This window comes from Podarcis liolepis, assembly GCF_965112155.1.
Source record: "Podarcis liolepis genome assembly, chromosome: 7".
Classification (NCBI taxonomy): Eukaryota; Metazoa; Chordata; class Lepidosauria; order Squamata; family Lacertidae; genus Podarcis; species Podarcis liolepis.
Window position 1 is genome coordinate 81419067 of NC_139561.1, and position 27255 is coordinate 81446321.

The following is a 27255-nucleotide window of genomic DNA, read 5'->3' on the forward strand; positions in this document are numbered from 1 at the left end:
GTTGGAGACATGGACTAAGTTAAATTTATCATTCTTGGGCCTTATTTCGGTAATTAAAATGATAGCTTTACTGAAGCTACTCTTTCTATTCCAAACGATTCCAATTATAGGAAAGACCAGCAGTATTGACAAGTGGCAAAAATAAATTTCTAATTTTTTGTAGAAGGGTAAAAGACCAAGAGTAAAGCATAAAATATTAATAGATACTGTAGAAAGAGGTGGCTACGGGTTACCGGATTTGAAGTTATATTACGAAGCCTCATGTCTTCTCTGGTTGAAAGATGGGTGTACATTAAAAAATTGGGATATTTTAGAACTAGAAGGTCATGATACCTGTTTTGGGTGGCATGGCTATCTTAATTACAGGAAAATAAAGGCACATAGGAGCTTTTCAAATCATATAATACTAAATGCCATATAGATGGTATTGGAAAAATACAAAAGATATTTGGAACAGAAAACCCCAAGATGGACCTCTCCACTAGAAGCAATCGCTGTTAAAAAAAAAAAATCAAAGAGAACTGGATAACGTATAAAACAATATTAAGGGAAGAGGAGGGTCAATAAATACTGATAAGTTACGAGAAAATAAAAGATCACTTTTCTAGTTGGCTAGATTATTTCCAGGTGAATGAAGTGTTCAGACAGGACAAGCAGATAGGTTTTGAAAAGGAGCCTTCAAGATTTGAAAAAGAACTACTGAATAGTAAAGCCAAAATAATTGCAAAAATGTATAGACTTCTTTTAGACTACAAAGTAATGGATGAGGAGGTTAAGGCTTCAATGATAAAGTGGGCCCAAGATGTGGGCCATTAAATTATGCTAAAAGATTGGGAAAACTTATGGAATGTAAATTTGAAATTTACAGCCAGCTATAACATAAGAGAGAACATGATGAAAATGGCCCACAGGTGGTACCTCACTCCTTCCAGATTATAAAGAATGTATAAAAATTTGGCGAATGCTTGTTGGAGATGTGAAGGAAATAACAGTGACATGATCCACATGTGGTGGATGTGTGAAAAGATTAAGACTTTTTTGGGGAAAATATATGATGAATTAAAAAAGATGATGGGGATAACTTTTACTAAAAAACTGGAGGCATTTCTATTAAGTATTTTAGATAAAGAGATCCCAAAAAATTCAAGAGAGATACTCTTGTATGCAGCTGCAGTGGCTTGAATACTCGTAGCCAATGGATGGAAAGATCAGGAGGCTCCAAAAATAATAGACTGGCAAATTAAATTACAGGAATTTGAGGAGATGGTTCAATTGACTAGCAAACTAAGAGAAAACTCAAAGCAAAAATTTGCGGAAAAATGGGATGGTTATAGAAGATATGTTCAAAAATACAATAATAGTTTTGACTCCGTGCTAGCATTTGAGTGACAAAGAAAGTAAAAGTAGGTGGACAACAATTAAGGATTTATTATGTTTTCTGAATGTATTGGAAAATCTATATAGAAAGGTTTACTGCTTTGTGTATATTCAATTGTAAGATAACATATATGTGAAGGGACTTGACAGGAAGTCAAGATTGAAGAAAAGATTTTGTAAGACAAAAGAGGGGGGAAATGATTTTCATTATTATCACTATTTATTATTATTATTATTATTATTATTATTATTATTATTATTATTATTATTATGTGTGTGTGTGTTTGTGCAGGTGTGTGTTTTGTATGGAATTGTTTGGGAGGAAATAAGATGGTAAATAACAAATAACAAACAAAATATTGATGTATGTAATTTTTCTTTCTCAATTATACTTTGTGGTAGTATGGTTATAATGTTTTCTGTAACATAAAATCATTCAATAAAAATTATTGTCAAAAATTAGAAAGAGATTGTTGTTGTAGCTGCTGCTACTGTTAGGAGGAGGAGGAAGAGGAGTAAAAACTACTACTACTACTACTACTACTACTACTACTACTACTACTTTATTATTTGTATCTGGCCCATCTACCTGGGTAGCCCCATCCACTGTGGGCAGCTTCCAACAAAATATAAAAGACAGTAAAGCATCAAATATTAAATACTTCTCTATACAGAGCTGCCATCAGAAGTCTTCTAAAAGTCATATAGTTGAATATCATACAGATGTTTAACATTTAGAAATAATAAAAGTCTCTTATAGAGAAGAGACTATTATGGCAAATTGCATTCCAGATCAGAGCTCAATGTCTGCTTTTACTTTTTCAAAAAAAGACTAGTTGAAACACTCTTTTTAAAAAGAAGATACAGGCTCATCTAAAGAAATATGAATCAAAAGTGACATTTACACTGTGATATTTTCGGGGGGGGCACCTCCCCCCCCAACACACATGCAATCTGTTTTCTGGCATTAAGCCACAAATAGAATGAGAAAGCAACCCACCCACCCCTAGCAGGCTGAGTTTCTCCTCTCCCATTCATTGGCAGGCAGTGCTTACTTACTGTGAACAATAACAAATGAAATGCATTGAGTCTCAGCATCACGACAACCAACAGTTTTCAAATCTGAACAGCCTTCTGAGACAGAAGCATGACAGGCCTCACACTTTCGCCCATTGAAGACATGAAGTGGCCCTGCCAAAAGCAATGACTGCTGTTGACACATGGATCCAACACATATATCTCCATAAAAACCCTAGGCCTCAATTCTATAATCCTCCAAGATGGATGTCATATTCTCCACTGCACTCTGCTTCTGGAATTAATCAAGGAGATGATGCAGATCTGGTTACTACCTTGAAAAACTAGATTGAAATGCCATATAATGTTATGCATGAATATTATGTTGCTTGTTTTGTTGCTATGTTGTAAACTGTGTTGTGACCTAAAGATATAGCTATAGCTATGGCTATAGCTATAGCTATAATAGTAAAGAAAACTTGGGGTTCTTTTTATTTTTTATTCTTTTTATTATTTTATATCTGATACATTCATATACCACTTAATACATAAAACAGTCTCAAAGCCTCTAAGTCAGGAGTGTCCAAACCTTTTTGTTGTTGACCTTCTTTTGGGATTTTAGCCCTGGAAATTAACTGCCGCAGGGGCCAGATTAAACCGACTGGCAGGCCGGATTAGGCCCCCGGGCTGGACTTTGCACATGCCTGCTCTAAATTAAAAGCATATGTATGTATATACATAATATTGTAGTAGCCAACTCCTAGGGGTCGGGGTCCCATTGCCCCCACATAAAATGTCTGAGGTGGCTGGGCACCCCCACAGTGAATGAACATTGCATTTCAAATGGTGTGAATTCAATAAAACAATAATATCTATTTAAAAGCAAGGTATCATCAAAGCACATTCTTCTCCCTCACAAATTCACGCAAACACATCATCCATCTAGTTGTTTAAAAATCTCTTACTCAGCCACCAACCCCTACCAGCAGTCACTCCTACCACATTGGTTCAAGTACATTATGTTGGTATGGGAAACTGTCGTGTGACGGGCCAATGGCCGTAATAAAGATCAATCCAAACCTACCACATACACACACACAAAATGTACTACAAAAACTAAGAAAAGAAAGAAACTTTTCACTGGCTGAACCATATAAAATATTAGTGCAAATTTCCCCCTACTAGTCACACAGATATTCCTGACAATTTCATTCCTTCCAAGGTCACTGCCTCCCATTCCAGACTCTTACCTGAGGATGGGCGGAAGTGCACACCCCAATTCCCTGATACTCCTTCCTGCTACCAAGGAGTGTCCCCAAACAATCCAAACCATGTAGGAGACCGTATTAAAACTTTCACTGAGGGTACCCTCATCACAGTCCCAACACCTTTTGCCTCAGTGGTGCTGCTTTTGTAGTTCTCTGGCTGGAGAGCCATCATCGGCAACTAAGGGTCAACTCACTTCCTCCACAGTTCTCCCCTGCAAGAGGATCTAGGATCTAGTTGAGTTAGTAGGGAGTAAGGAGGAAATGTATTCTTCTCTCTATCTCCTCCCAATCCTGCAATAAATAAAGAATCACCCAGGGGTCATTTGAAGCTCTTTGTCAATAAGTGATTCAGGCAGAACACTTGCTTCCCCCTTGAGACACAGATGGTGATGCTGATTCTAATCATCTTCCATGTAAACTAGGAAGATGGCTATTGCACTGGAACAGTATCATTTGTCTATGAGCAACCAATGAGAAAATGGGAAACATCAATGCTGTTCATGCTCAGGAATACATAGATATGTATAATTCTAAAAGAATGCAGCTACTTACCGTAAATATATTTGTAGTTGCAAAAGTCATCTTGGCAGCAGTTGATTTCACTTTCTAAGTAACCTTGTAATGTAGTGAAACTGTAGTTCTCTGAGGAACAAGTTGTAACACATCCCATGTCAGCAATGCCATAAAATATAGACCCATCTGTGAGACAGAATTGGAAAGAAATAACTACATCTGCAAAAAAACTGAAAAAAGATTAGGCTAGGATGGAGGTAGTGAATGTTCACTTCACAGGCCAAGTTTGTAGGAGAAAATAAAATACAATGGAAGAATTAAAGGCAATAAGAAAAGCACAATTAAAAATCACACAACATTTAGCACATCACATGATAACTGCTGCAACAAGCAAATGTCTTTGGGGGAGGGGGAATTGGGGACCACTTCTGCAGTGCTCCCAAACTCAACATCCTTTAGGAATAAGAACCTGTGGCTACTGCCTCTTTGCCTCAATTTACAACTATTATTCTTATTCTTATAATATAATCATATTAGCAGTCCCCCGCTGCTTTAACAAACCATAGATTATTCAATGGCCAAAGGTCTGGAATGATAAAGAATAATGCTTTTGCCTGGTGCTGAAACACATGCAATGATTACACCTAGTGAGCCTCCCTGGGGAGAGCATTCCACAGGCAGGAAGCTGCCACAGAAAAAGCCTGTTCTCAGGTATGTCATTTTCTGAACCTAGAGAAGGGCCTTGGATGACAGGTGCAAGGTCAGCGTCAGTTCATATGGGGAGAGGCAGTCTTTACGGTCCTCAGTTGTGCAAGACATTATAGGTCAACACCAGCTTTTGAATTTGGCCCAGAAATTAATTGGCAACCAGTGCAGTCAGGCCAGGATCAACATTATATGGTCAGAATGTCTTGTTCTTATGAGCAATTTGGACATTCAATTTTGCACCAGCTCAAGTTTTTGAACCATCTTCAGAGGCAGCCCCACATATTGTAATCTAGATGTTACCAGAGCGTGGGCAATGAAGTAAGGCTAGTCCTGTCCAGAAATTAGCAAAGCTGGGATATCAACTGAAGGTGACACATGGCACTCCATGCCACTAAGGCCACCTGGCCCTCAAGCTACCGTATGGCACTAGAAACACCCCAAGCTACTGTTAGCTTCTGTTTTGCCACTGAGCAGCTGCTTGGAGTCACAAGACTCTGTTTACATTCCAGGGATTCCAGGCTATTGGAAGTCTCATGGGAGTGAGGAGGCGGGATGTGACGTTAGTGGTTTCCTGTTTCCTTTGTTCCTTTGTTCCTTTGTTCCTTTGTTCCTTTGTTCCTTTGTTCCTTTGTTCCTTTGTTCCTTTGTTCCTTTGTTCAGCTGCTCTCTGCTTTCATAGAAAGAGGATGTATTTTTCTTTGCTCTCTGCGTAGCTTAGAAATAAAGCATAGCATGTAGCCAGAACTCTCATCTCTTCCCTGTACTGGGAACTCTGCTGAATGGATGGAAACGTGCCTTGCAGCCTCATCAAAGGTTCGAGGTCATTAATTATTTGTCGGAGGCGATTCCGGAGGCTCAGCCAGAAAATGGAGCTTTATCAGCTTGGCCGAGCGGAGAGGCCGACATTTTTGGTCATGGGCCCAGATGAATGGCAGAAGAACGGAATGCAGCTTATCTTCTCTGCGTGTCAAGAAGATTGATGAGAGGTATGTGCTCTTGCCCTGGGAAGCCTGCCGGTCCCTAATTGATGGTAGTAAGGGGTGGACTTTGAACTTTTATCCAGAGCACTGACTGGTTGCGGCAGAAGTTCAGCATAACGCAAAGGCCTCACGTAGTGTGCTTTTGGAATGCAGCTGGTAAATAGACGCAGCTTGCTTTAAAGACACAGACATGGCCTGTGATAGAGTAACAGAGGCTCTTGAGAATGCGTTTGGAATTCCAAAGCTTAAAAAAAAAATTTATCAAAACTGGGTGCAGTATGCAGAGGCTCTGCTATGAAAAGAGGGTCTGTTTAATGTGATAACAGATGCCCCCCCAGCTCCTGTAACTGATGAATGGAAAGCTAAGGATTCCAAAGCAAGGGGAACTCTGACGCTGATTGTGTCTCCTGAAGAGTTATATCTCTTGCATGACAAGGCCTCAGCCAGGCAGATGTGGGAGAGTCTGTGAGAGTCACATTTGAGAACGGAGGCTGGTGCTTCTTTGTTCTTTTATGCCAAGTTGCAAGATATGGCACTTGCTGAAGCAGCAGTCGTACGTGCTCACCTCATGGAAATGCAGAATCTAAGGCATGAGTTGCAACAGCGTGGAATCACCTTTCCAGAGGCTGTGTATTCCTTCATGATTCTACATTCTTTAGGTTCAAGTTGGGAAGCGATTGCCAGCCAGCTTGCTGTTTTGCCTACTGCTCAGCTAACGGTAGCACATGTTACTGCTGTGGTGTTAAATGAAGCGGATTGCCGTAGTGCTGCAGGTACCACATGAAGCGTAAAGCATGCACAGCAAACAAGGTCAAAATGGCTGCAAAAGGTAAGGTGTCTAGTAGGCAAGCTACAGAACCATACCAGGTAGTGCATGCTGATCTCATTGGTCCACTAGCACCCTCTTTGGGTGGAGCCAGGTACTTCATGGTTCTCATTGATTCATTTTCCAGGTATATTCATGTGTTCAATCTCAAGCAGAAATCAGAAGCGTTTCCTAGGTTCAAGGAATTTTGTGCTTGGTTGAAAAATGTGTATGGTAAGCAGGTGAAATATTTATTTACAGATCAAGGGGGAGAATTCACTTCTCAGCAGTTTGAAGCTTTTCTGACTGAGAAAGGAATTCAGCATGACCTGTCAAGTCCACGGTCTCTTTGGATGAATGGACTTTATGAAAGGGCAAGCCAGACATTGCTTCAAGGCTTGAAAACCTTGCTGCATGATGCAAATCTTCCAGAGAATTATTGAGCAGAATCGCTCAGCTGTTTGGTTTACACTTATAATCACAGATTATCATCACCGATTGGTTGTACCCCTATGAAAAGATGTTTGGCAAGAAACCATTCATCAAGCTCATGAGAATTTTTGGTTCTGACATGTGGGTTCACACACCACAAAGCTCCAAGTTAGGCTAACGTGGTTTGCATGGTATCTTTCTAGGGTATCAGAAAGGTTCTTACAGAGTAATGATGACTGACTCTAAGACAATTAGACTCACTAGAAGTGTTAAGTACAATGCCAAGTGGGGGGAGAATGTGGAAATTTACCAGTGTTATCCTAATGACAGTGAAGAGTCTGAGGATAAGCAGCAGCAAAGCCCCACACCCACTGATGAAGGTTCTGATCCTGAATCTGAAACTGAATCAGATGGTTCAGAGGATTTCAAGAGTGCTAAAGCCTCTCTGCGACCCTCTGAAGGCTCTGATCGAGAATTGGAGGAACCACTGTTCACTATAGGCAACTTTTCTCCTAAGAAAGAAGAGGAGAGCATTGAAGACTTACATCTAATTCACAGGTCTGAAAGAGCCACAAAAAGTAGGCCTCCAAAGAGATTTGCTGATGAATTTGCTAAAGCAGCTAAAGCTGTAACTGCTGTTAATAGCTCCAAGAAGGTATTTGAACCTTCAAGCTTCCAAGAGATCCAGGCTTTGGCCTTGAAGGATGCTGAGCCATGGTTAACTGCCATGAAGGCTGAGCTTGATTCCTTAGAGAGGAACAAAACATGGGAGCTAGTTCCGACAGTTCCAGGGATGAAACTGCTTGACAGCAAATGGGTATTCAAAGCAAAGACAGATCAAAATGGCATGGTAGTCAGACACAAAGCCAGATTGGCAGTCAGAGGTTTTTCACAGGTACCAGGAGAAGACTATCACAAGACCTACTCACCCACGGTGAGATATGAGAGCATTAGGCTTATGCTCCAACTTGCTGCAGAAGAGATGTGAATACAGCATTTTTGTAAGGAACCTTAGGTGAATCACTTTATATGCTTCCACCTGATGGTGTACAGGTAAAACAGGGATTTATGCGTTCTCTGAAGAAGTCCCTATATGGTCTCAAACAAAGTGCCCAATGCTGGCACTCTAAACTCACTGAAGTGTTGTTTTCTCTAGGTTTTCAGCAAGGTAAAGCTGATCCGTGTGTATTTGTCAAAGAGGAAGGGCCAAAAAAGCTGTATTGCTTGTTTTATGTTGATGATATACTTTTCTTTTGGAAGGATGTCAAAATGCACAATAGCACCCTAGCTCAACTGAAGGAGCACTTTGACATGAAAGATCTTGGTGAGGTAACCAACTACCTATCTCTGGAAATAGAGAGAGACCAAGATGGTAATATTTTAGTACACCAGTCACAGAAAATTGCTGATGTGTTAACCAAACTAAACCTGATGGATGCTAACCCTGTAGACAAACCAATGACAAGAGGTTATCAGGTAGATGATACTGAAGAAGCATTTTCTGAAACTGTACAGAAGTGTGCTATGCAAACTAAACTTCGTTGCCAGATGTTCAAGACCTGACATTGCAGTTAGCTGTAATTTGCTAAGCAGACAAGTCAACAATCCTACTGTTAAGGATTGGAAAGCTCTGAAACGCATAGCACACTATTTGAAAGGCACTATGCATTACAGACTGAGATTTAACAATCAGAAGTCTGGAGGTCTTGAGATATTTCCTAATGCGAGTTTTGGAAGTGACACTACAGACAGGAAAAGTATGTCTTGAGTTTGCTACATGTACAACCATGGTCTATTTGATTGGTTGTGCAAGAAGCAAACAACAGTAAACTTAAATTCTTGTGAAGCTGAACTGAATGCACTGTCTTATTCATTTGTGGATTGTGAATGGTTGTTACAATTGTGTAAAGACATGAGAATTCCTGTAAAGTGTCCAATCCAGGTTTATCAGGAGAACAAAGCATGTTTGACTTTGCTGACTTCTGAAAGTTGTAAGCAAAGCACGAAGCACTTGCAATTGAAGCTGCAACATGCTAGAGAATGTGTTCAGAAAGGAAACGCAACAGTGTCCTACATGCCAGGTAATGAAATTCCTGCTGAATTATTGTCCAAGGTTGTTCCAAGGGATCAACACTGTACCTATGTACAGAAATTGGGTTTGTACTGAGATTGTACTGATACACTGCCCAGTGGTGTTCACAGAAAGGGGGAGGATGTTAGTTTCTGTTTTGCCACTGAGCAGCTGCTTGGAGTCACAGGACTCTGTTTACATTCCAGGGATTCCAGGCTATTGGAAGTCTCACGGGAGTGAGGAGGCGGGATGTGACGTTAGTGGTTTCCTGTTTCCTTTGTTCCTTTGTTCAGTTGCTCTCTGTTTTCATAGAGAGAGGATGTATTATTCTTTGGTCTCTGCGTAGCTTAGAAATAAAGCATAGCATGTAGCCAAACCTCTTGTCTCTTCCCTGTGCTGGGAACTCTGCTGAATGGATGGAAACATGCCTTGGAGCCTCATGAAAGGCTTGAGGTCATTAATTATTCGTCGGAGGCGATTCTGGAGACTCAACCGGAAAATGGAGTTTATCAGCTTGGCCGAGTGGAGATGCCGACAGTTACTGCCCCTCAAGAGCAGGAAGTTTTCTATTGTCATGCCCTCAGCTCAGGAGATGACTCAACCCTTTGTGGAGCATGTGTTTAAGCTGCATGGATTGCCTCTAAGGGTTATCTCCAATAGAGGGACACAGTTTACCTCCCAGTTTTGGATAAAACTAATGCAGCTACTGAAGATGGAAGTCTGCCTCAAGTCATCAAGGCACTCACAGACCAATGGAGAGTTGGAAAGGACAAATGCAACCTTGCAACAGTATCTGAGGTGTTATGTGAACTATCAACAGGATGATTGGTTTGGCAAGCTGGCTCTAGCAGAGTTTGCATATGACAGTCTACACAACAGTCTCCCTTCTTTGACTGCCTGGGAAGACACCCTTGTGCCTTTCCAGGACAGGAAGACAACATGGCAGTACCAGTCGCAGAATATCTGGCAAAGGAATTGGCTGCTCTGCACAGCTTACTACGAGAGCAGTTGGAACAGGTGAAAGACACATTTTGTTCCCTGTAAGAAGTTGCCCTCAGCGCAGGAGACGACTAATGCAGCTGCTGAATGAAGGTGGAAGTCTGCCTCAAGTCAGCGAGGCACCCACAGACCAATGGAGAGTTGGAAAGGACAAATGCAGCCTTGCAACAGTATCTGAGGTGACAACATGGCAGTACCAGTCGCAGAACAAAAGAATTGGCGACTCTGCACAGCTTACTACAAGAGCAGCTGGAACAGGTGAAAGCAGTGGCGTAGCGTGGGTTGTCAGCACCCAGAGCAAGGCAAGTAATTTGTGCCCCCTAACCCGTGGATTTGCGCCCCCTAACCTGTGGATTTGCCCTAACCCCAAATGTTGCGCCCGGTGCGGCCGGGCCCCCCTGCACCCCCCACGCTACGCCACTGGGTGAAAGACACATATAAGAGGCAGGCAGATTAGCATAGACAACAAGGATAAGGGTGGGTGACCAAGTGTGGCTGCCTACAAAAGATTTGCCTACAAAGGGGAGCTGCCAGAAGTTGAACCCTCAGAGGGTGGGGCCATTTGAAGTAGTGCAACAAATGAGCCCTGTGTCATTCAGGCTTCATTTGCCCATCTCCATGAAGATACACCCTGTATTCCACAGGTCCTTGTTGTCATCCGTGAACCCTGCACACCCGTATCAAGTGCCCAAGGAGGCACCCCACCACCACCACAAATCATTGTGGAAGGTGAAGAGGAATATGAAGCGGCACAGTTACGGGACTCTCACAGGAGGGGAAGGAGATTGCAATATTTAGTATCTTGGAAAGGTTATGGGAATGAAGAAATTTTTTGTGAGGATTCAAAAAATGTGTATGCCCCTAGGTTTCAGATATAATTCCACCACAGGTACCCCAGCAAGCCCAAACCAAGAGAGTGGAGGGAGGATGTTAGGTTTAGCACATCTCTCACACACGACACAGCAAGCTGGCAGTGTAACTCCTTTAGCCTTATTTGGCAATTATAGGCTTACAGCAAACAGAACCTCCCACAGCTCACTCTTCAATATCAGAGTCAGTTGACTCGACTAGTGTAATGGCTTGGCTCTCCCACAGAAGTGAGACACTGGTAGTATGCTCAAACACATAAATCACTCCAGAGCTCCTTCACTCCGTTTCTGACTCCAAGTCCGCAGTTGCCAAGTCTAAACTCCGCCCCTTCCTCTTCCTCCAACAGGGGGAAAGGCCCTTTCACTTTCCTTCTTTTCCCCTCCTCTCACTGACCTTTTCGTGCCTTGAGTTTTTGGGCTGGCAATTCCTGGCCTCCCTCCCTCTGTTTCTGAGCTAAGACTGCTATTTTGTGGATCTCTGCTCTGGCTCCCCTTTCTGTACTCACTATGCTCAGGGATCAGATTACCATTGCTATCTGCTGCCTGCTCTCTGTTCTCTGAAGCCATGCCGCTAGGCTGTCCCTCCTCCCTCTCACATTCCAGTTCACATTCCAGTGTCCTTATCTCTCTTTGTCTGTTCTCATTCCCAGCCTCTGTCAGCTCCAGAACGAAGCTGACAACTAGCCACAGGCCCCTTCCAAGGCCAGATATATGCCGAGCCCACCCCCACTTCGTCTTCCTTTGCTGTAATCACTTGCTCCGTCTCCTACTTCTGGGAGACTCAGGTTCAGCCAATTCCTCCTCCTCTGGAGTTGAGTCCAACCCCTACTACCACCTGCCTCCTGCTCCTGCATCTCAGTGTTGCATTGAGAAGTGACAGACAGCCTTCTGTTTTCCTCTGCCTCTTCCTCCCCCTCTGCCAATTCCTCTCTGTGGGCCATGTCTCTGACAGAGGAGGAGGTGGTGGTAGAACATGACAAAAGTGAGGCTGAAGGGGGGCGGCATAACAGGTAACTCTCAAGAGGAGGAAGAAGAAGAGGAAGAAGAGGAAGAAGAGGAGGAGGAGGAAGAAGAAGAAGAACGGACTTCCGGGTTAGCGCCATCGTCTAATGGCGGATTCCCTCCGAGCTCCGGAGGGAATCGGCTCAGTAGGGGACGGGTCCAGCCGGGTCCAGATGGACATTGGGGATTGAAACCGGGAAAGGGGGGTGGAGTTTGGGGATCCAAAGGGTGTATAATTATATTCTGATTTTTTTAATTTTGTTTTGTTATGAGTATAAAAATGGGGAAGTCGTGGAAGGGAATTGGGGTCGACCTTAGAAAAAGATTCTAAGAATGGGAATTTATGTATAAAGATTGATGTTTATAAGTTAAAATTGGTTATATAAAATGAACTAAATATAACAATGAACTAAATACAATAAGGTCAAAAACCGGGGACAAGAACTTGTTGAATAATAATAATAATAATAATAAATTTTATTTATATCCCGCCCTCCCCAGCCGAAGCCGGGCTCAGGGCGGCTAACAACAATAAAACAGTATAAAAGTATAACATAAACAACACTCTAAAATCATTCATTGTAAAATTAATTAATTCAGGCCACTGGCAACCATTGGGCCAGAGCTCCGCGAAGATTGCCGAGGGAGGGAGTCAGGCTGTGCCCTGGCCAAAGGCCTGGCGGAACAACTCTGTCTTGCAGGCCCTGCGGAAAGATGTCAAGTCCCGCAGGGCCCTGGTCTCTTGTGACAGAGTGTTCCACCAGATCGGAGCCACAGCCGAAAAAGCCCTGGCTCTAGTTGAGGCCAGCCAAATAAATGGAATTGGAATACAAGAAGGGGAGGTGTGGGGAAGTCTTGGAAATATGTTATTGAAAATAAGGTTTAAACGGTGAATGTTTTTAATTTTTTTCTCTGTTTTTTCTTTTTCTTTCTTTTTTCTGGATTTTTTGAAAATTTCAATAAATATGTTGAAGAAGAAGAAGAAGAAGAGAGTGAGGATGACTGATGGGAATGCATAGACAGGAACCCTCAGCAGGAGGGGGAGCAGGAGGGGGAGGGGGACAATTATAGGGGAGGGGGTGGTGCAAAGCCAAGATGTACTGCCTGAAATAGAAAGCAGGCAGATTCAGAGACAGCAGAGAGCCTTGCATATTTCTCAGAGAGTTGAAACAGGGGGGTTGTCAACCCCTCCTCTTACAGGAGCTGGCAGGAATGAATCTTATCTGCTTTAGCAAAGCGGGCTGGAGAGCAGTGAGCTCTCGCAAGCACAGTCATGCCCGGCACAAAGGAGAGAGAGCAGTTCCTCACAGGAAGAGAAGACAACTAACGCCATTTGTACCAAAACTAGGTGAATCGGGAAAGTCCTAGAAAGAAAACAAGCCCCAAAAAGTAAGGGTCGGAAGTTCAGGATATTCGGCAGAAACCGGACGGGCTCTTCAGAAGGGTCAACCTGACTGTGATGAATGGATGCTCTGATAGAGCGGTCGGAGTCTAATTGCTGCTTGCAATAAATCTACCAGTTAATTACATCTTGTGTGCTGTTTTCAAACCCAAGCACTGTGGCTCTAAACTAAACTAATCCTAGCTAAAACACACTTGTTGTTCAAGTTTACTAACAAAGAATCATGAATTTTTAGAAGATTCCATCTTGGAACCACAGTGCTGGAAAGGCAACTGGATCACTTGCTGTTGGAAGAGGTAGCAAACTGCAAGAAGCAGCTCAGATTTTTAAAGGCTCACCTGCTCATTGGAATGGAGAAACCTTGGCTATTTTCTGCTCAAGTTTCTCTGGTCCCTCAAATAGGCCCTTTAAGTATCCTCTTTGAAAAGGAGAGGCTTGACTCAGAGAATTGATGTGCAGCTCAGGCTCTTTCTTCACAGCATGTTTCCTGGCAGCATTTCTTGGTCCCGGGCAAGAGTAATCTTCCATATGCATGCTAGATCCCTTGAAGAGAGTCTTTCTGGCAAAATCACAGGCTTGATTCACATATACCATGTATCATCTATAGGTCTTTGGTTGTTCAGCACTTAATAACTCAGCTGAATGCATGAAAGGTCATCACTACATACTCCAGGGATCAAATGAGGGGCCCACACACCCAGTTTTAATTAGACAGAAAAGACTTATACTCACTTAAATAGCCAGAGACATCACGATTAAAGCAAAAGCCATCGTCAATCACACAAAATATCTCGTAATTGTCAAGATTGCTACAGATTAGATTTGCCACTTCTGTGAGGAGAGATGAGGAAACATTCAGTGGCACCACAAAGTTGCTCATCCCATGAAAAATGGCATCTACATTCACGGTTAGAAATATGACCATGATCTCAGCCTTTGTTGGAAATAATCCACCAAACTAAAGATGATCAGCTTTCATCATCTCAGGATCCACTTGCAATAGTGGGTCGTGTGGGATGAAAGCATCCGAATACTCTAAATAATGCTCACCAGGTCTATAGAAATTTGTGATGTCATACGTTTGAGACAGTTATGTCAGTTGATACAGCAGTAGCCCTTATGAACCGTCTTCTGTGTGAGAGCAACAGAAGTGGTGTGCTGCTACCTGCCTCAGTTAGTCTGTCTGTAAGAGTATTTATGTTAGACACAAATCTATTTAAGATGTATTAGCAACATGTACCTGCATTCTACGTTTTAATTTGCAAGTGCAAGCTCACCAAGTAAAAGTTATTTCTTGTTTAATGTGTCTTGTGCAGTTTTTATATGAGGAAAAAAGGAACTAATTAAAGGGTCAGAAGACCTGGGCTCCCTTCTGCATAATTCTGTAAGGTCTAATTCCCACAGGTCAGGAGCTGCATGCACACACACAAGCACACAAACTTCTACAACTCACATAAACAAATAAACTCAGAAACTAACAGTTGCACAGCCTTCTTCTCATTTGCGATTGCATATGCACACACTTCTCCCCTCTTGGACACACCGAGATGGGAAGCACCCTGAGATCCCATCATAACTTCCTCCTCCCCACCAATCAGATAGGCAGTGAGGGGCGGAATGGAACTTTGGAAGTCCTGTCATATAGCACAGGAGCCCAGAGCATGAGCCCAGAGCATGAGCAGAGCATGACAGCAATGGGGAGAAAGGTGACCTTCCTCACAATGGAAATTGTGCTCGTCAGCCCTGCCAAACCTGCTTGGCCCGGTGAGGGGTTAATACGCAGGTAAGGGACATAGGCAACCTGTTGCAGCTGCCATGAGACCCATGGATCACAGATTGCTCACTTGTACTGGAAGGAATGGGCAGATGGCCCACTCTCATGAGAAGTGTATCAAGCCCAGACAGCGTAACCACATCTGCACATGAAGCACTATAAAATCAAGCACTACCAGGCAGTGTCATTGCTTGAGGGGGGAGGGACTAGCCAGCTTCTTTGCCCTGGGTAAAGTCTCCAAGGGGGTCACCATTGTGGGTCTCAGCCTCTGTGTGTGTATGCAAATGCCTGTGGGGTTTGTGTGCCAAACAGCGTCTTTGACCTGGGTAGAATAAAGCCTAATTTTGCCCTGCTACCAGTGATTCCTTTCTATTTTATTCTATCCACTGCAGGTTTCCCATTTGATGTGACCAATCCTGGACTCAGGACGCCAAAGTCTGACAGAACCCAGGGACCTCTTTGTGAAGACTTATCTAAAGCCAACTTCATGAAACAGAAGTACACTCTAAACGACCCTCAAAATTAGCTATCCAAAATTTAGAGTCTTGAATCCCAGATCCTCTTGGTCTCATCCACACTTTTCAGCTTCTTTTCTCTTCAATGAACCCATCTCAGTCTCTCTAGCTTAGTCCACCCCACATCCTCTCCCAGGTAGCGAAAAAAAGAGTCCAGGATTTCAGCTTCCAACTCACCTGGGAGAAACAGGGCCAGGAGAAGGCAGGTACTGAGGAAAGCCATCATAGCGCTGAAGAAATCAAAAGCTTAGGAAGACTCAGAACAAGCCAGCAGGTGACTTGTGGAGGAAGAGGCTGATGTGGGGGAATTTATAGGCCAAAGCGGGGAGGCCTGGGAGTAGAGGTGGGAAGAACTGGTCCAGTGAGGGGCAGGAAATGAAGAAATTAGAAATTGCATAGAATGTTTTCTTGGAACACAAAGTTTAGTGTCGAAATTAATAAAATGTGTTTTTTCGAACAGCATGATCTATCAGCTGCCTCTTCCATTCTGTTTCATTAGTTCTCCTTTGGATGTAATTTCACCAAATGACCTTCCAGTCCTTCTCCACCCCAATTTCCCCACAATGTATGAGGAAAGTCTCTAGAGTCAGCCAACTTGGCACGTTCAATTTTGTAATATACAATCATTTTCCAGAATGTATCCTGCAAAACAAAACAGCTGAAATTTTAAACCCCACAAATTAAAAGCTGCTTGAGAATATTTTAAACAAATTAGAAACTTGGAGCAGGGAAACAATAGCAGAACCCCCCCCCTCCCCAGCCGCCGCAGCCAAGCCCTGCCTAAAGAGTTCATTCACATGAGTCTGGTCCCACCTCATAGGTCAGCTGGTAATGGCCTTACAAAGGGAACAGACCCTGCAGTCCTCACCACAGTCAATGGTCCAGTCCTCACTGCAGCAGGAGTCTTTATAGCTGGAGTGCAAGGGCCTGGGCCCTGCCCTGTAGGCCAGATGGTGAAGGCCTTGTGAGGGGGCAGGCCCTTCAGTCCTCACCACAGCCGATGGTAAGTGACCAGTCAAGTGACAATCAAGTGAGATGCAGAAGGCTTTACACAGTCAACCATTTTGTTCCAGACATAACATGAGGAGAACAACCAATATGGTTTTGTAGTAAATTCCCTCCACTTAGGTCTGGAACTGAACCAGTGGTACACAGCTTGAATTGTTCCAAGAAAGGCTAGTGCTTCAGGCATGCATTCAGCGGCATCATTTGCACATCACTTGAGTGTTTGACAACCGCAAGCTGAAGCACTGTTTCTGTATTTTTGCTTGTGCGCTTCTGTATTTTCCAGCCATATTTGCCCATTATCATAGGCTTGAGTTCTCTTCCTCACAGAAAGGAATAGTATCTTTCAGCGGGACTTCATTGCTGCCTCTCTGGATTGGCTGGGAGAAGTAGGCAGGAGCATATTGGCAGAAGAGGAAGCAGACGGAAGAAGAAGTTCCATGGTATTTTATGTAGTATTACACAAAAATTATGTAGTATTACATCTGCAAGCCTTCTGAGCCCGCGGGAACTCCCGCCGAGGGGGAAAAGTGTGTCTTACAGAGCGAAAAATACAGTAATTGTTCATGCTTTTCATCTTTGATTTTTATGATTAATATTTTTTCTGTAAACCATCTTGAGGCCCATCAGGGGGAAAGACAATATATAAATATACTGTTATGAGTTTTCTTTGGGGGGGGGAGGAAGGGGGGGTTCTAAGATGTATGCCAGACCCATCTATTCCCTGGATCCAGTAAGTGTTAAAAGTTAGTCAATTGGCAGAATAGTCAAACCATGTTCCTGGAGAGCTGATGGGGTATTAAGGGGCTCTGTGCAAGACAGAAAATGGGTGGGGGGCCCTCCTTCAAGAAACAAAGCCAGAGATGAGAGCAGAGTTTTGTGGTGATGTGAGACAGATGTTAAAGCAGCAAGGTGGGAGAAGCCAGAGAGATAAAGCAATTTTGATGTCTCTCACAGTGTCCCTTTGTGCCAGGTGGGGAAAGCTGTCTGCAGACAAATGCCGGCTTCCTTGTCCTGAAGCAAAATGAGCGCTGCACCCCATAGTCACCTTGGTTCTGTGGTTTATTCAAAAGTTGGTTGTTCCTCACCTGGGTAACGAACAAGGTGGTTGAAATATACTCAAGAGTCAAGAGTGGATTTCATGCTCTTTATTCAGCTCATAGTGGTGAGGAGGGAATGAAAGTCCCCTCAAAGTATCTGCTTTATATACAGTATTTACACAATGGGCTGCACGTGATTGGCTAATTCCGGAATTCTCCTGTAGGCCAATCAGGTTGTAGATTCACTTCTATCTGGAGCTGGATTGGGTGGCTCCTGCCAACCAATCATACTGCTGCATTGTTCTAAGACCAATCAGACTGCTGCATTCTGAATCCTATTGTTCTAGACTGCTGCAGTTTGGATCCTATTCAATTCAGTACATAACAGTGGTGTAGAGGTGAATTCTTACCACAACACCAATCCTAGTCCGAATACTTAACCTGAATGCTTTCAGGTTAAGTACGGACCTCCGGAACGAATTAAGTACTTAACCCGAGGCACCACTGTATACTCTTTTTATAGTAATGGTTGTGAAATGCAAATCACTTGCTCCAGATCCAGGCGCTTTTGGAAGAAACTGTTTTTCTAGATACAGTGGTACCTCAGGTTAAGTACTTAATTCGTTCTGGAGGTCCGTACTTAACCTGAAACTGTTCTTAACCTGAAGCACCACTTTAGCTAATGGGGCCTCCCGCTGCTGCCGCGCCGCTGGAGCCCAATTTCCTGAAGCAAAGTTCTTAACCTGAAGCACTATTTCTGGGTTAGCGTAGTCTTTAACCTGAAGCGTATGTAACCTGAAGTGTTGCGGTTGTTCCAGTCCTACTTGGATGGTCATTTCCAGACGGTGTTTCTTGAGGAGTGTTTTTCAGACCCATGGAGCCTTCAACGTGGGGTTCTGCAGTGCTTAATCCTATCCCTTATGCTTTTCAATATCTACCTGAAACCACTAGGTGGGATTATCTGGAAATTTGGAGCATGTCAACAATATGCTGGTGACACTCAATTCTATTTCTCCTTTGCTTCTGCAGGTGAGGCAGTGGAAGTGCTGGACTGGTGCCTTGCCTCAATAATGGACTGAATCAGAGCCAAAAAAACTGAAGCCAAGTAAGAATCTAGGTAGGAATGAGGCACTGTGGCCTAGACCGGAAGGATGGGAGATTGCCTGCTCTTGATGGGGTTACACTTCCTTTGAAGGAGCAGCTTCATAGCTTGGGGTACTCCTGGTTCCTTTGCTGTCCTGGTTCCTTTGTTGTTCCTTTGCTCAGTTGGCCTCAGCGGCACGGAGTGCTTTCCATCAGCATTGGGTGGTGGCCCAGCTACACCCCTATCTAGACAAGGATAGCCTTACTACTGTCATCTACGCTCTTGGTAACCTCAAGGTTAGATTGCTGCAATGCAGTATATGTGGGGCTGCCTCTGAAGACGGTTCAGAAACTTCAGCTAGTGCAGAATTCAGCAGCCAGGTTGCTCACCTGAGCAAGATGGTTTGAGCTCATTACACTGATATAAAAATTAGAGACCCCTGGTGTATATTCTTATTATTTTAATAATGTTTCACTTCAATTGCATTTAACTTTTTAGAATGTATTAGGGTTGATTTTCATGTGTTCTGCATTTGTGAGTCTCTCCCTCCTATGCTGCATTCCATTTCTCCCTATCTAACCCTGAAAGTGGTACAAATGGCAGGATGTTTTAGCACAAGAGGATAAATCAGCTATCTTTGAAGCTATCTGAGCCCCAGGAAGAGGATTTTATGTTGCTCTTCGCTCACTGGAGGCAAGGTTGCCAAGGTAACGCCAGACATCCAAGACCTAAAATGGTCAAATGGTCTGGACACATTGGGGCCACTCCAAGGTGATACCAGTATGGAGCCATAAATGTGTTATTTCTCCAGACCTGTAACCTTACCTGATGTACATGAAGATGTTTTGTAACTCTTTGTTTGCTGTGTTTGAACTACTATATAAGCTTTTGTTCTGAAGTTCCTTCTCACATTGAGTTGAGTGAGCTCTGTCCTGTTGCAATAGCTATAATAAATGCTGGGTCCTTAAATATAGATGCTGGACTTGAAAATTGTTTCCTTGGTTCTGTGGTTTATTGAAAAGGTGGTGGTTCCTCACCTGGATAACGAACAAGGTAGTGTAGGGGTGCATCATTACCACAACACTGATCTTGGCCTGACTGCACTGGCTACCAATTAGTTTCTGGGCTCAATTCAAATTGATGGTTTTGACTTCTAAAGCTTTAAACAGCTTAGGACTGCAATACCTCAAGGATCGCCTCTTTCCATATGAAACCACCCATTTCCTGATATCATCTTCTAAGGTCCTTCTTCATGTGTCTCATCCTCAAGAGGTCTGGAGCCTGGCAATACAAAGAAGGGCCTTTTCTGCAGTAATTCTCCACTTGTGGAATGCTTGCAAGGGAGGTTTGCTTGCGGTCTTCATTATATGCCTTTAGGCACCAGGTAAAAACGTTCCTCTTTAACCAAGCCTTTGTTTGATTGACACCCTATGCCCTTTAAAAATGTGTTGGGGGAGTTAGTGGGTTGTTTTTGTTTTGATTGCGTATTTTGTGGTTTTATATTCTGATTTTATTCTGTTAACCACCCTGAACCTCCGGGTATAGGGTGGTATACAAATTTTAGCAACAGCAACAACTTCGAGACTATCGGATACCAAGCATCTAACACATCTAAATAAGAAGATGATGATGGAGGAGGAGGAAGAGGGACACTATCACAATGGCACTCTCCCTGCCCCCAGATACAAATGCATTTAATGGAGAAAGTGAGGAAATCTACAAGTTAAGTCATTATTCATTTTATTATTGTATTGCAGAGGAAACTGTGGACAGACAACCTTCTCTCCTTTCATTCAATTTCATGCTGCTGATTCTCAGGGAAATCTGGCAAATTGGCCTGGGTTCCATAAACTTAATCCACTTAGTTATTAGTAATTTTATTAACTAACAATTATCCATTTGTTCCTTCTAAAGACTCTGTCCTTCACTGCCACCACTGCCAAATATTGTTAATTTGATAAATGCAGAAACACAACACAATTTTATTTGCCACACCAGTTTATTTTGATTATGAAGGAAGGAAAAATTAACCCATAAACCATATCATGAGACATAGCTCCCAAGCCCCACATTTCTCTATGCCCTGCATCCCATTCAGCCTCCACCAAATGCCAGATAAAAGACACAGGATCCTGTGAATTCCAGAAACTCTGCAAAGCCACCATCAGAGATGCAATCTCCACCTCTACCGATGCTGCAAGTGGTGGGATCCAAAATGATGGAGACATTCTTCTCTCCTAACTACCCTTCATTGTTGAGCTGCTTTCAGTGAGGCAGAGTATCACCGCATCGTGCTTCTGTTATAGTGCCTGAAAGGTAGTCATAATACGGTGATGTCCTAGCCAACTCACAAAACGTTGCGGTGGCACAGCCGTTATAAACCTTATCAGGAACCGAACTGTCATCTGGTAAAGAGAAAGAGGCATGGTCACATGTGTATTTTTTTGTTATTATGCAAGAGAGGCTTAATCTGAAGGAGTGAAGACCAGGGGCCTACCTTGGAATATGGTAAGAGCCAGGCTAAAGCCATTTTATAGAGCAAGCTAAAAGCTAAAAAACTATTTCTCTTTCTCCTGTTTGCAACAGCAATTGCGGTTAGGGTATTTTGCAGCTGCAGCAAGTTTGCAAGGTTGCGGTTAGGGTATTTTGCAAGATTTAGGCGATTTCTGAGGAACGAACCCCTGACACTGCCCCAAATTCCGATAAACACAGATAAGAGAGCAAACAACAGGATATGCGTCAACCACAAGACTCCAGATGCGAGACATAGTTAGAAGCTGTTAAACCATAGACTCGCTTTGGTACATTTCCAGGAAGCAGGTTAGTTTCTCTTTCAATAATAAGCCATCAGCACCATCTAGTGGATAAGGCAGCTTGGAACCAAACAAGGCCACCACCAATTCTCATTGGTAGAGCTTTAATGAATATGCATTAGAAACCATAGGAAGTTGTTAGTCATTGGCTAAGGGGAATGCCAAGGGGATGGGCAAAAGGCTGAACTGTAGCTTTGCCTGAGAGTATAAAAAATGTCTGTATCTGGTTTACGGGGGGGCATTTTTCTCATTTCTTCCTAAATGCACCCATTTGCTTTTTGTCTGACAAAAACCAAATTGAATATAAAAAAATTTTCTTAAAAATATTGCGGCCTGGTTTTTTTTTCCATTTCTGGTCTGTATTCTGAAGTCCTTACATTTCCACATTCTGGGATGGGGAGAGAGAGAGGCTCAATGTTGCATTCTGGATCATCACTTCATAGGCTCAACTATATACTGCATAATACTGTAATATGTTCAGGGGAGAGAAACCTGCCCTTTCCCACAAAACATGAAATCTTTTTTCTGGCATGAAGCTGCAAACAGAATAAGAGAGCAACCAACCCACCCTGGCAAACTGTGTTTCTAATCTCCCTCACATTTATTGGCAGTGATACTTACTGTGAACAAGGACAAACTCAAAGCATCGAGTCTCATCACCACGACATCTGAGGTTTCTCAACTTCGGACAATCTTCTGGGTCAGAAGCATCATAGAACGAACACCTTAGCCCATTGAAACCATATGCTGGCCCTGCCAAAAGCAATCCATACAATAAACACATGGATTCAGCCCATATATCTCCATAAAAAATCCTAGGCCTCAGTTCTATAATCCTGCCAGATGGTTGCATTAATCATGCAGACAATGCAGATCTGGTTATTACCTTGAATACCTAGACTGAGATGCCAGCAGTCGGATTGCAGGACTTCACCTGCTCTGGATGGTGTGTTTTGGAATGGGGAGAGAGAAGCCAGACAGGCTTCAGGTGGTAGGCCACCCACTTGTGAGCCAGGCTCAGCCTTGGTAGGCATATGTTCCAACATTTCTTGAGAGGATACTGGGACATCTCCTGCCCCCACCCTCCCACAAACACATGGATATGGCCGGGAAAACCCAGACATTTGGCAGCCCTACATTATGTTGTTTGCTTTGTTACTATGTTGTAAACTATGGTGTCACCTATTGCTGAAGGTTATATACATATATATCTACATATAGATATATACATTTTTAAAATAGTAAATACAGCTTGTTGTTGTTGTTGTTGTTGTTTGTATTCAATATATTTATATATATTTTATATACCACAATACAGTCTCAAAGTGGTTTGCCAATTAAAAATGTGTGTGTGTGTGTGTGTGTATGAAACTGTGAAACTACAATAAAATAAAAAGCAATTTTACACATAGCTACAATGCAATGCAATAAAGCAATCAAATCTCAAAAGAAATAAAATTAAGATATATTTAGATTCAGGGATCATTTCCCTCTCTTCAGAGACCCGTTTGCCAAGACATCTCCCAACTCACTACAGATCCCATTCTGTTTCACAAATGCACACAATCTGCCCAGTCACTCCAGCATCTCTTACTCAAGTCACCATCCCCTATCGCCTGTCACTCCTTCCACACAACAAAAATGTACTTCAAAAACCAAATAAAGAAAGAAATGGTTCACTTACTGAACCGTATAAAATAATAATACAAAATATCTTTACATAGCCAGCCCCCACTTCTCCACACAATTTTGGGAAGTTCACCGACAACCTACCAGTGTATGGCCAGTGATCCCCTTCACACAAGTCCTGAACCCTGAAAACGCCATCGCAAGGAGGGGTGAGTCACCACTTCAGTCCCCCCACCCCTAGAATGACGACTAAAGGTTTCTGTCCAAGGCCTAAAACCGCCAGTGTTGTGACACTTCCTACGGGGAAGGTGAAACCTGCGGAGCAGGGACAATTCCTTCCTGGCTCTTCAACAGCAACCATCATAAGACGGTAGCAACACCCACAAACCTGGAAGGAAAATGGTTAAACTGCCACAAAAGGAAGAGATCTAAGAGAGGATTGGGTGGGTGAAGCTCCAGAACCGACTGTGTGTCCCACGCTGGCTCCGCCCCACTTATAAAACTCCAGAGCAGACCGGAATGAAATTTTCTCACTTGCGGTCTGCTCACTTGGCCCGGCCCTAAGTGACACCACAGATTGGCTGGTTTAAATAGGGGTTTGGCAGGAACCCCAATGGTCCGCGAATCTTGGAAGGCAGGCCAGCTCAGGCCAACTGGCTTGTCTCTAGGGAGATCGGGAGTGCTGCGTGCTGGTCAGCAAATGGCACGCACTGTCAGATGTTTTAGTGGTTATTCATCTCTCTATCGCTCCCCAATCGCCCAATAAATGAAGAATCACCCAGGGGTCATTTGAAGCTCTTTGTCAATAAGTGCTTCAGACAGGACACTTGCTTCCCCTTTGAGACACAGATGGTGATGCTGATTCTAATCATCTCCCATGTAAACTAGGAAGATGGCTATTGCATTGGAACAGTATCATTTGTCTATCAGCAACCAATGGGGAAATGGGAAACCTCAATGCTATTCATGCTCAGGGATACATAGAGATATATAAATGTAAAAGAATGCAGCTACTTACAGTCAGCCTGTCTTTTGTTGCAGAAGCGAGTTTGGCAGCAGTAGATCCTATTATTTAAGTTATCTTCTAATGTAGAGAAGCTGTAATTCGTTGAGGGACAATTTGTAGCACATCCAAATTCAAATTTGGAATCTACTGAAGACCCATCTGTGAGCAAGAATTGGAAAGACTAAATCTGCAAAAATTCAAATCACATCTCTCCTTACTGAAATCTAGATGATTTTTTTAATTATTATTTTTTTGTCAAATGGGTTACTGAAGAAAATAAAATATGTCAAGCACTGGATTTGCAAGCTAGTGATTCAAGTCATTTCATTAGTAATCAACCAATGAGTACAACATATTTTCTTCTCCAAATCCGTGTAAATATTCTAGGATATTTCCTTAAAAAATTGCACATAAATGGGTCAAGGCAGACTTATTCTTGCTAAGGGCTCAAAACAGGCTAATCTACCATCCATCTCTACCTAATAATCAGTTAGTTGTTTCAGAGGCCCACTCAAGAATATGCCATATACTATATTCTTAAGAGGCAGAAGAAGAATATATTACTATGCTATGCATTTTTGTGTTTTTATATTGTAAACTGCCCTGTGATCCTCGGATGAAGGGTGGTATAGAAATTTAATAAATAAATAAGATGGTAAGAAAAACTGGCAACCCTGGAAAAAGAGAAGGCTAGTATTGAGGTGGTGAATGTTCACTTCACAGGCCAAGTTTGTAGGAGAAAATAAAATACAATGAAAGAATTAAAGGCAATAAGAAAAGTACAATTAAAAATCACACAGCATTTAGCACATCAGTTGATAACTGCTGCAACAAGCAAATGCCTTGGGGGGGGGGATTGGGGACCGCAGAGCTCCCAAACTCAACATACCTACTGCCTCTTTGCCTCAATTTGCAAACTTTATCAGGTTGGTTAATTCACTTAACTCATGATGCTCCAGCAACTTTACATTCCTGTTTATCATTATGGCCTGTCACTCAGGTACAAGTCTCTATAGAGTTGAAAATCACCCACAGAAGACAACCAGAATGATTACAAAGCACTACCACCCACCCACAGCTCAGATAGCTTTTCCAGGAGGATCCAGTGGTTGATGCATGTAACCTTCTAAGAGGAAATGTATATATGTCTGTTCATATTGGCTTTGTTTTTTAAGAGAGATATTTGTGTGAAATGTCAGAGTGTGCCTGTCAGGGATTGAGGAAGTATGGTATTATAATATTGCAGACCTACTTGCTGCAGCATTGCATGAGCCCATGGTGCTCAGCATGTGTATCTGTGGGCACCGGAGGGCAGGGCAGACTGGGAGAGGGACGTGGAAGATGAAGGAGCCCACCACAGCACCCCAGTAGCCCCACGTACTGAGCGAGAAATGAGCTCCAACAGCCATGCAAGGCATAGTGGCAGATGGACTTCGTTACTCCCTCGGCTGCAGTATCACCACCTCTCCAACGCTTCTGCTCCCAAGTCACGCCTGATCCAGGAATCGACCGGTTGCTGCTGACACCCACACTCCAGCCCCAAAGGCCAGCCCAGTTGTGGGTTCCTTCAATGAGGGAGCTATAGTGGCAGTACATGGTGGCACCCACTTGAAAAAATGTGCCCAGGGCAATGCCCCTCCCATGCTACATCACTGCCTACTTGGCAGCAGCTGCTTTGCAGATAGTGAGAAGATGACTTTGAATCTAGCTTCAAAGGGCTGGGTTCAGGTCATTTAATTCTGGTTAGTCAAGGAAACAGCAGACCCCGATAGGCTCATGTTTCTTATCAGTTGGTAGTTAACTGTCAGTGAGGAATTAACATACAGGGCAGTTGGGAAAATCAGTTGAGGGAGGTGTGAGGCAAAGGCCAGAGAATATTCACAGAGAGAATGTTAACAGTAATTGGCTGCCCTTTCTAAAGTCCATAGCTGAGATATTACACACTCTATCAAGTTACAGAGGAAGGGCCCTAACTCACTAGTAGATCATTGGCATTGGATGCATAAGGTCCAAGATTCAATGACTAACATCTCCAGATATGGATGGGGGAAATTACCAATAGACAGTAGACACCTCATGCCAATTGGTTTAGACAATATAAAGATGGACCAAGGGTTTGAGTCTGCAGGAGGTAGCTTCCACTTCCTGTCTTCATGTGAGCAGGTATTATATCACCGAAACAATGTAATGTATAAACCCTCTTTCATTTCAATGAAGAACATATGTGAGGCTTGAATTAAATGCATTACTATTTGCATAGATTAGTGCTATCGCACTCCCAGTTATGTCACTTTCTTGGCATTCTCTAAATGTTATGGAATGTGACTCAAAACAACAAAACTGCACACAAAGAAAATACAGAGGTGTGTTACAGCACGATGTTGTATGCAAGCAAATAACAAGGTGTGTTGTCGTGGTATGTGTGGCAGTGGAGGGGTTCCCAAGAAAGGCTCTAATACGTTTTGTTTTGGCCAACAGCAACACAACAGCCCTGCAGCACAGCCAGTAGATCCTTACTCTCCTTCAGACTTGGCCTCCGCTAATAGATCTTAGTTCAGTGAAACTTTTGAACTACCACCATCGGTTCCAAAAAGTACTGCTCTCCTTCCAGTCACCAAAAATTCCTTCCATACTGGTTAGGCGTAAAGCATTTTTGGCCACCTGGGGCATCTTCCCAACGAGAGTCTTTCATGACACCAGGATTAAACCTCTTTTCCGTAACATCATACAAAAAGGTATCCGCTCACCAGACTGGCGCGACATAGTCTTGAAACTCAAGCTGTCCACCCGGGAACCTCACTCTCCCTCTCAGCCCAACCTTCTTGGTTTATCTACTCCAGCAACAGAGAAGCATGTCCAAAGCCATCTGGCTGCTTCAGAGGAGAGGGACCTTATCTCATCCTATGGCGAGTTGCCATTAGTAGAACAGCAGGAAGTTATAAACAG

General features: G+C 43.1%; 3 long non-coding RNA genes across 7 annotated transcripts in view; all 3 read right to left on the bottom strand.

Moving 5' to 3' along the window:
• LOC310712538 overlaps positions 1-26115 on the bottom strand; it is a 57919-nt gene extending 31804 nt beyond the window's left edge. Inside the window, exons 1-2 of one of the 5 annotated variants that reach the window (XR_014528905.1) lie at positions 25970-26115; positions 24322-24468 (exon numbers count right to left, since the gene is read on the bottom strand). This is a non-coding gene — a long non-coding RNA (uncharacterized lncRNA). Of the gene's footprint in view, positions 1-24321; positions 24469-25557 lie in introns of all 5 variants that reach the window. The other 4 variants (XR_014528907.1, XR_014528908.1, XR_014528909.1 and 1 more) reach the window with 4 other exon arrangements.
• On the bottom strand, positions 2441-14424 carry LOC310712561. The gene is made up of 3 exons (XR_014528941.1): positions 14176-14424; positions 4215-4361; positions 2441-2568 (listed from the first exon to the last, which is right to left on the bottom strand). It is a non-coding gene; the product is annotated as an uncharacterized lncRNA (long non-coding RNA).
• LOC310712546 lies at positions 20842-23661 on the bottom strand. Its single transcript, XR_014528922.1, has 3 exons — positions 23448-23661; positions 22296-22427; positions 20842-21266 (listed from the first exon to the last, which is right to left on the bottom strand). It is a non-coding gene; the product is annotated as an uncharacterized lncRNA (long non-coding RNA).
• Positions 26116-27255: the final 1140 nt, after the last annotated feature.